The 8,325-nt window shown below is 44.9% G+C and overlaps 1 non-coding gene across 1 annotated transcript; it reads left to right on the top strand.

The window, feature by feature from the left end:
• Positions 1–7,699: 7,699 nt before the first annotated feature.
• On the top strand, positions 7,700–7,773 carry TRNAN-AUU (transfer RNA asparagine (anticodon AUU)). The gene has a single exon. It is a non-coding gene; the product is annotated as a tRNA-Asn (tRNA).
• Positions 7,774–8,325: the final 552 nt, after the last annotated feature.

The raw sequence follows: 8,325 nt of genomic DNA, 5'->3' as shown, positions 1-8,325 counted from the left end.
GGGGTGGGGTAGCAAACTGGGGGCCCCAATGGGCCCCTCCAGCAGTCCCTCTACCAAAACACGTCTTTTGGTGGTTTTGCGGTGTTGTTATAACTACATGGTGACGATACTGTAGCACAGAGATTTTCAACCATTTACAACTCACGTCACACAGAACAAGATTTAAATATTGACAAGGCACACTGAAATATAATGGTGATGCATGGTGCAGTATCGTGTCCTAGGATGTCATGTCGCAGCTTCTCCATAGGTAACGCCTGAACAGGCCCGGTGACAGGGGGGACAAAGGGGACACTTGTTCAGGGCTCCAAGTATTAAGAACAGAAATAATGGGGCCACAGTGCCAATATTGCTTTTTAAAGTGTATCCACCAACTGCTCAATTTAAGCAGGAAAACAATTAACAGGCCAACTAAACCCTCCCCCCTCCTTTTACCCCATCACTTTGTCCAGTCCCTGTGGTCCATACTGTATTGCCATTATTATGCATGTTGCTGTGCTGGCCCTTTTCTGAATGTCCCTGCCACCGCCACCGAAGAGCTGGATAGCCCAGTATGAAAACCACCTGCTGGCCTCACTGACGGTCCGAGTCAAAGGCTCCATTTTTTTTAAAGATCCCTCTGCCAAGTTAAGGGGGGTTGAGGGGGCCCCAGAGATATCAGTGCACTGGGCCCCGAGATTTCTGTTGCTGGCCCTGACCCTCAGGGGCGTATCTACCCCTTGGCCAGGATGGCACTTGCCAGGGGCACCATCCAGCTGTGCTAACCGTGGCTAAGGGATAGAGTTCTGCAGTCTCGAAAGGGCGCTATGGCAATCAGCGTGGGACTGACCAATTAGACGGTGAGGGAAGGATACTGAAATTGTCCCAACCCTGTTACAGTTTGAAACGCCCCTCAACTGCTGTCCACTGCTTCACTCCTAGCTCTGCCCCTTTGAAATTATTAATCCCTACCCCCCGGTAGGCGGAGTTCTCCAGGCCCATACTCAGGAGTCACCACTGCTGTACATTATGTGCCGGTTGTAGAGGCAGAGCGGGGAACATCAGAGATCGCCACAAATTACACAGTGGGCAAGGAGATGGCTGGAGACAGCTGCACAGCCATGCCTTGCAAGTTCGAGAGAGCTGTTGAATTTCAGCACTTCAAGTCAGAGCCTGCCCCCTGCTGCCCAAGCAGTCCGTGACAGTTAGTGTCGAGGAGGGGGGGATTTGTGCATGTGTGCTATCAGTGTGTGTGTGTGTGTGGGGGGGTGGAGGATGTGTGTGACTGTGAGGGAGCTGTCAGTGTCAGTGGGGAGAGGAGCAGGAGGGAGTTGTCAGTGTGTGGAAGTGATGAGAGTTGTCAGTACTGGGGAAATGTGTGTGTGTGTGTGTGTACTAGATTTAGGAGTGTGTGTTTGTGAGAGGTTTCAGTTGGGGAATTAGAGTTCATACAGTAATTAAATGTTTTCATATTGAGAACTACATCTCCCAGCATATACAGTGTGCTGGGGATGCTAACAAGCTTTATTTAAAAGTTTAAAAAACATTGCTTTTATGACTGCAATGGTTTAAAAGGGAGAGCTATAAATCAATTTATCAGTGAATGATCGCAGTTTGAGCTGTTACATTTTACTGAACCACCTATCCCTCCACACTCACTACCTGTCCTCAGGATACATTTACCATCCCGGCAGACGGTATACCGGCGGTCATTTGACCGATGTTGGAATCCTGACACCACTTGGGAGACTGGTGCCGGCACACAGACAGCCAACATCCCGAAGGCGAGTATTGGAGGGAGGGTTAGGACCGGGGGAGCGGGTGATAGGGAAGGCACTAGGAGGGGGGGGGGGTTAGTCCTAGCTGCCACCCCCTGAGGGTTAGCCCTATCCGCCACCCCCCCCAGAGGGTTAGGATTAGGTATCATGTGACTGCTGGAATCCCGAGCGCCGGATGCCATACCCAACCCCCTTTACTTTTTCAGGCATTTCTATCTCTCCTCTCTCTATGGTGTTCCGATTGCCCACTTTCCCTTGTGCTTTTCTCTCTCTCTCCTTTGTTTAGAGCATCAGTTTCTGTAGTCCACTTTATCCTTATTTTTTCCAGTGTTTCACTATCTCTCTGATGTAATGAGGATGTATGGTCTAGAGGGATCAGTAATGCATTGTACTGTATAGAGGCGTCAGGGATGTAGCGTAGGGTATAGAGGCGTCAGGGATGTAGCGTAGGTTATAGAGGCATCAGGAATGTAGCGTAGGGAATAGAGGCATCAGGGATGTAGCGTAGGGTATAGAGGCGTCAGGGATGTAGCATAGGGAATAGAGGCGTCAGGGATGTAGCGTAGGGAATAGAGGCATCAGGGATTTAGCTTAGGGAATATAGGCATCAGGGATGTACTAGCAGGTATATAGAGGTCAGTGTACTGTATAGAGGGGTCAGTAATGCAGTGATGGTTATAGAAAGGTCAGTGATGTAGTGTAGGGTATAGAGGGGTCAGTTATGTAGTGTGGGGTAAAGAGGGGTCAGTAAAGATACTAAGCTGAAGTACTTAGAACACTTCTTGAATTAAGACACAACCTGCAAGAAAAAGTATGCAATATGGGTGAAAAGGCAAATGTCAGAGGTCTGATACAAGTAACCAGCTCCACACCTTGCACCACATAGCGTTATGTTAAACTGGGATATGTTCTTTTTTGGTGTGTGTGTATGTGTGTGGGGGGGGGGGGTGCCAAAGGAAATTTTTGCCATTGGCTCCTTTGGTCTAGAACCAGCCCTGATCACAAAATATTTTTGTCTAAGCAGACTGGACATTGATCAGCGTTGGCTCATTCTCAGCCCCCCGCCCAGCCTCTGCTGCCAACAGACTGCTATTAGCTAGTTAACCTTCTGCCTTCCCTATCTATGACACAGACTGCTGCTAATGCTACCAGACTGTTCCCAGTGGCTTCACACCAACAGTGAATCCCAGCCGATGATGTAGGGCAGCGTGTGGGGGAGGGGGTCAGTTGCTGTGGCTCCAACATGGTAACCGCCAATGGACTGCAATGCTTTATCGAAAGGGGGGGCGCCAGTCCCTTACTTTGCCAGGGGCGCTTGGACCCCTAGCTACACCTCTGTTGACCCTAACCGATACCCCTAAACTAACCATAATTCCTGCAGTAAAAATCCATGTTTCTATGTATATAGGGGGTCATTCCGAGTTGATCGCATGCTGCCGTTGTTCGCTGCGTAGCAATCAGTTGAAAAAAATGGCTAATCTGTGCATGCGCATGCTCCGTAATGTGCATGCGCATCGTACGGGTACAAAGTCCATTGTGGTTTTGCACTAGTTCTAGCGATTATTCCAATCACAGAACAGGCCACAAGGAGATTGACAGAAAGAGGGCGTTTCTGGGTGGCAACTGACCGTTTTCAGGGAGTGCTTGGAAAAATGCAGGCGTGGCAGAAGAAATGCAGACGTGGCTGGGCATTCGCTGGATGGGTGTGTGACATCAAAAGCCGTCCCTCGGTTGTTAGAATCAACGCACACGAAGTGTAACTACAGTGCTGGTCTTATTTTGAAATGATTTTGCAGGCGCTCTGCTGCTCAAGTGTTCGCACTTCTCCAAAGTGAATATACACTCTCCAGTGGGCAGCGACAATGCGTTTGCATGGCTGCTAAAAACTGCTAGCGAGCAATCAACTCAGAATGACCCCCATAGTGTATTGCAAGAAAATATCTGTAAATCCAATGGTACCGTAAGTGCGGTATATACTCGCACTTCTTTGCGGGGTGAGAACATCTCCCCTAAGTGAAGTCAGCCCTATGAATAGAGTTTGTGTGATCCCTGTGCAGCAGTCACAGAAAGGGTTCATCTCTGCAGTTTGTCACTCAAATTACATTGCTGCATTTTTTTCTAGAAGTGGATCTGAGAGCTGTTACCCGCAGACCAGCTACAATAATTATCCTGGGTACTCACTAGACCAGTGGTTCTCAAACTGCACCCTGGGGTGCCTCAGGACACTTGCAGGGGTGCCTTGGATTGGTGGTCCAGGACCAATTCAAAATATTTATAGTTAGTGTTATAGGCAAAACCAGTGCTGTTGGCTGGCAATCATAACATATGTGCACAAGCAGAAGCAAATCCTGTCCCCTACCAAAGGGCCAGTGCTAGGGTGTTTGGCGCCTCCCTGCAAACTATTAATTTGGGCCCTCTCTCCAATACTTAATAAAGGGACAGTGCGCTCCTTAAAAAAAGAAGGTGTGGTATCACAAGGAAGGGGCATGGCCACACAATAGCACCCCAAATCAAAATACGCCACACAGTAGCACTATCTTATTGTCATTACACCGCATGTAATAATAATAATAATAATACCCACAGTCGCAGTGCCCTTTATACACATAACCACCATATCAGTGCAGCTTACACACATAATGCCAACAGTAGCAGTGCCCCTTCTACACATGCCCACGGTGGCAATCCTTTACATGGCAAATATCAACCTGGTTTTGCCATGTAAAGGATTGCCACTTTAAAAACAAACAATCAAACAAAAACAAAAAAAACAACAGGAAAAAACACAAAATCTCTCACTTTCTGATTCTCACACCCTATTACATTCCTCTCTATATATTTAAATGTTTCTATTACTGTATGTTCCCTCTTCCCTTCTCCAAACTATACACATCAACATTTTTTAGTATTTCCAGGTAAGTTTTGTGATGTAGGCCATGCACAATTTTAGTTGCCCTAATGTATTTACAGCCTTCTGGAGATATGGCTTCTGGAACTGAACACAGGATTCTAAATGTGGCTGTACCAAGGACCTATACAGTGGCATTACAGGTTGAGTATCCCTTATCCAAAATGCTTGGGACCAGAGGAATTTTGGATATCGGATTTTTCTGTATTTTGGAATAATTGCATACCATAACGAGATATTATGGTGATGGGACCTAAATCTAAGCACAGAAGGCATTTATGTTTCATATACACCTTATACACACAGCCTGAAGGTCATTTTAGCCAATATTTTTTATAACTTTGTGCATTAAACAAAGTGTGTGTACATTCACAGAATTCATTTATGTTTCATATACACCTTATACACACAGTCTGAAGTTCATTTAATACAATATTTTTAATAACTTTGAGTATTAAACAAAGTTTGTGTACACTGAGCCATCAAAACACAAAGGTTTCACTATCTCAGTCTCACTCAAAAAAGTCCGTATTTCGGAATATTCCGTATTTCGGAATATTTGGATATGGGATACTCAACCTGTATTACTTTTTTCTGCTACTGGTTCTTTAACCTATGCAAACAAGCATCTGACTTGCCTTTCCTATGGCTTTGTTACATTGCTTACCTGAAATAGTAATACTTAGATAGCTTTCCTCTTGCCATTATAATGCCCTTAATATTATAGTTAGCCTTTGCATTTTTGAGACGTGTATGATTTTGCATTTTTTGGCATTAAATGTTGCCATGTTCTTGACCATTCCTCTAGTCCAGGGGCGGAACTGCCAGAGACAACGGAGTCAGTTGCCGCCGGGCTCCAGCCCTAAAGGGGCTTCCTCCATTGCCCCCCGGCTGTTACCTGCCCTTCCTACTAAATAGACAAAGGCGCTACCAGCAGGGTCTCGCAGTTTGTACATTCCATGCCGTAACACCCTTCTTTCCACCTTCACAATGAAGCTATTGGTACTTTGCAAAAAAAAAAATTATTAGCATTGCAACTCAGCAGATCAATGCAGTGTGCAGCCACACACTCCATATATCTGCTCAGCCACAAAGCTGATTATTTCTTCACAAAGTACAAGGTGAGCTCCAAATAGAATTCTCTAGCTTAGATTATACCTTTCTATGCAAGGGTAAATAGCTCAATTGTTTGACTGCAATGCCACAGGAAATGGTTTGGATCCAAGACAGTGTGACTGAATAATAAAGAAACCTTAAGATGAGTTCATGAATGTTGTATAAGTATTAGTGAGAGAAGGGGTCAGGAGCATGCTAGGCTGCAAAAAATAAGGTAGGCTGCAAGTGAAAGTAATGATCTCCTATATATTTTCCCAGATCTGTCACTCTGTGTGGCTAACTCTGGGGGAAGTCACAGCAATGGGCGGAGACGGCAACTGCAGGACGATACACCAGTGCCAGCAGCAGACCGTAACAAAGTGACAGATCAGGGAGAATATATAGGAGGTAGGGAGGTGGCCATGGTACATGGCTGGCCAAGGGACACTAGCTCATGTACCCCTTTACCACTGAGGCTGGCCACCAAGGATGGACCTGTCACCAGTGCACATGCAATAACCTCTTCTGCTGCCCTCTTTGCAACTCAGATTGCCCAGTGCTCCCCTTCGCTAACAGTCCACAAAGTTTCCCCATCTCACGATCTGCCTCCTCACCCCCACTTTCATCTCTACAGCACACGCGCATATCATACAAGATCCCATCATGCGTACGTAGGTCTGAAATGCAAGAGGGAGGTTGGGGGGAGATTGGCATGCGCCAGCAACACCACACAGCTCACTGTGACCACAGTGGAGAGGCGCTGCAACAGGACAATACACCAACCTCGGAGCAAGGAACTGCGTCGGTCAGGAGGAGAACTATTTCAATAGCATAAAAAGGTTAATGCGTCCCACCCTATGGACACCAGACTCATCAAGTCACTGTTGCCAGAGTCTCATACAATGACTCTGAACCTCTAAGCACACTATTTGACTGTCCACACCCTGCTGTGCCTATTACCCATCTCCTCCACCACCCTCAACACTGACCCACACATCATTCACCCACAAAGATACAATAAAGGTAGTTTGGATAAATTAGCTAAATGAAATGGATTTAACCAATTTATCTAAATGACCATTTTTGGATGTTTTCCAGTGTTTGTGAACAAATGGTCAATTGTAATTTGCTGCCACATATTAGCATAATTTTGTTTCAACTAGAAAAAAAAATTGGACAGATAATCTAAGTGTGGATCCAGTTTAAAGGTCCGTATTCACGGCCCGATTTTGGGGAGAGATGTGTGCTGAGCGAACTGCTCAGCACACATCTCTCCCCCCGCTCAGCACAGCGTGATGTGTGCTGAGCGTACGGGGGGTGGGGGGGGCGCTCATTTCACCCCCTGTGTAGGGCATTCTGTGTGTATCCAGCTTAACAGGTGTGAGCATCATACAACTACTGACTTGCGAGTAACTATACAGCAGCTCCATACCTTGTGACTTGAAGAAACACCAGTTAACCCCGGGAATGCTGCAGTCAAAGCAACAATTCCTCTTCTTCAATTACCATTTTAATAATAGGGTAAAGAAAATGAAGTGGATTTTTGAAAGAAAATAATACTGTCAATATACTATTAAAACAAATTAAAATGGTAAAAGTTATTGTACTTTAAGTAAAAATAAAAGAGACAAAATATCAATCCCAGTTTTGGATTACTTTAATTAACAAAAAAAATGCATATTGCAGAGGATAGTTTCAATCTGCCTACCTCTGGGTTATGGGCCCAGCATGCTTCCATTGCAGTACTCTGCTGCACATGTAAGTGCAAGAGATCCTGAAGCACTCACTCATCATGGGAAAGTACCAATGTGTTTCTTCGTTGGTTGATGGAAGAAACATCTTACAAAAACTCTCCAGATTATTGACTTTTTAAAGTTTTTCTAGGAAACGTTTTAGATGAATGCTTATTAGCCTTTGTCAGTATGGACTTTTGCAAAGTGTCTCTGTGGCGCAATCGGTTAGTGTGTTTGGCTATTAACCAAAAGGTTGGTGGTTCAATCCCACCCAGGGACGTAATTAACCTTGTGATCAGATTTTGGTGATATTTAAGTAGACAAGTCAAAATTTCAAACCTCCTCTTATGGTGTAGGGTACATGGCCTTCTCTGATGTAATCAGAGTTAGATTTGATTCAGTGATTTTATAAAAAACAGCTAGGAAGCACAATTTAGCAGTGGGTTGCAGAGAAAAAAAATATGCTGGCAGAAAAATCCAATCGAGTGATTAAACAGCTCTTCATTTTCTGGCTTTATTTTTATGCTAACAAATTTGTTCTCTGAAAAGTGTCCACAAAGCCAAGTCTCTGATTAACACCTTTGTAAGGATGGTTTTTCACCTATTACTAAATTAAACTTGCTTCATTGGAAAGGCAGCAAGATGCATCCTCATTTCAATGTCTACTGAAATAATACAAGTTGACACCAGGAAACATTAACGCCACTGCATCCTTGCTGCTTTCTCATGTGGAAGTCTGTTTAATGTGAAAACAAATGTGTGTGTTTTTTTCAACCTGGAAGCCCAACATCGATTAAGATCGATCTTAAATAGACCCCTGGGTTTTAAGGAT

The sequence above is a fragment of the Pseudophryne corroboree genome, unplaced genomic scaffold (assembly GCF_028390025.1).
Source record: "Pseudophryne corroboree isolate aPseCor3 unplaced genomic scaffold, aPseCor3.hap2 scaffold_872, whole genome shotgun sequence".
Lineage (NCBI taxonomy): Eukaryota > Metazoa > Chordata > Amphibia > Anura > Myobatrachidae > Pseudophryne > Pseudophryne corroboree.
Note: the sequence above shows the minus strand (reverse complement) of the source record. Positions and strands in the feature narration are given on the sequence as shown.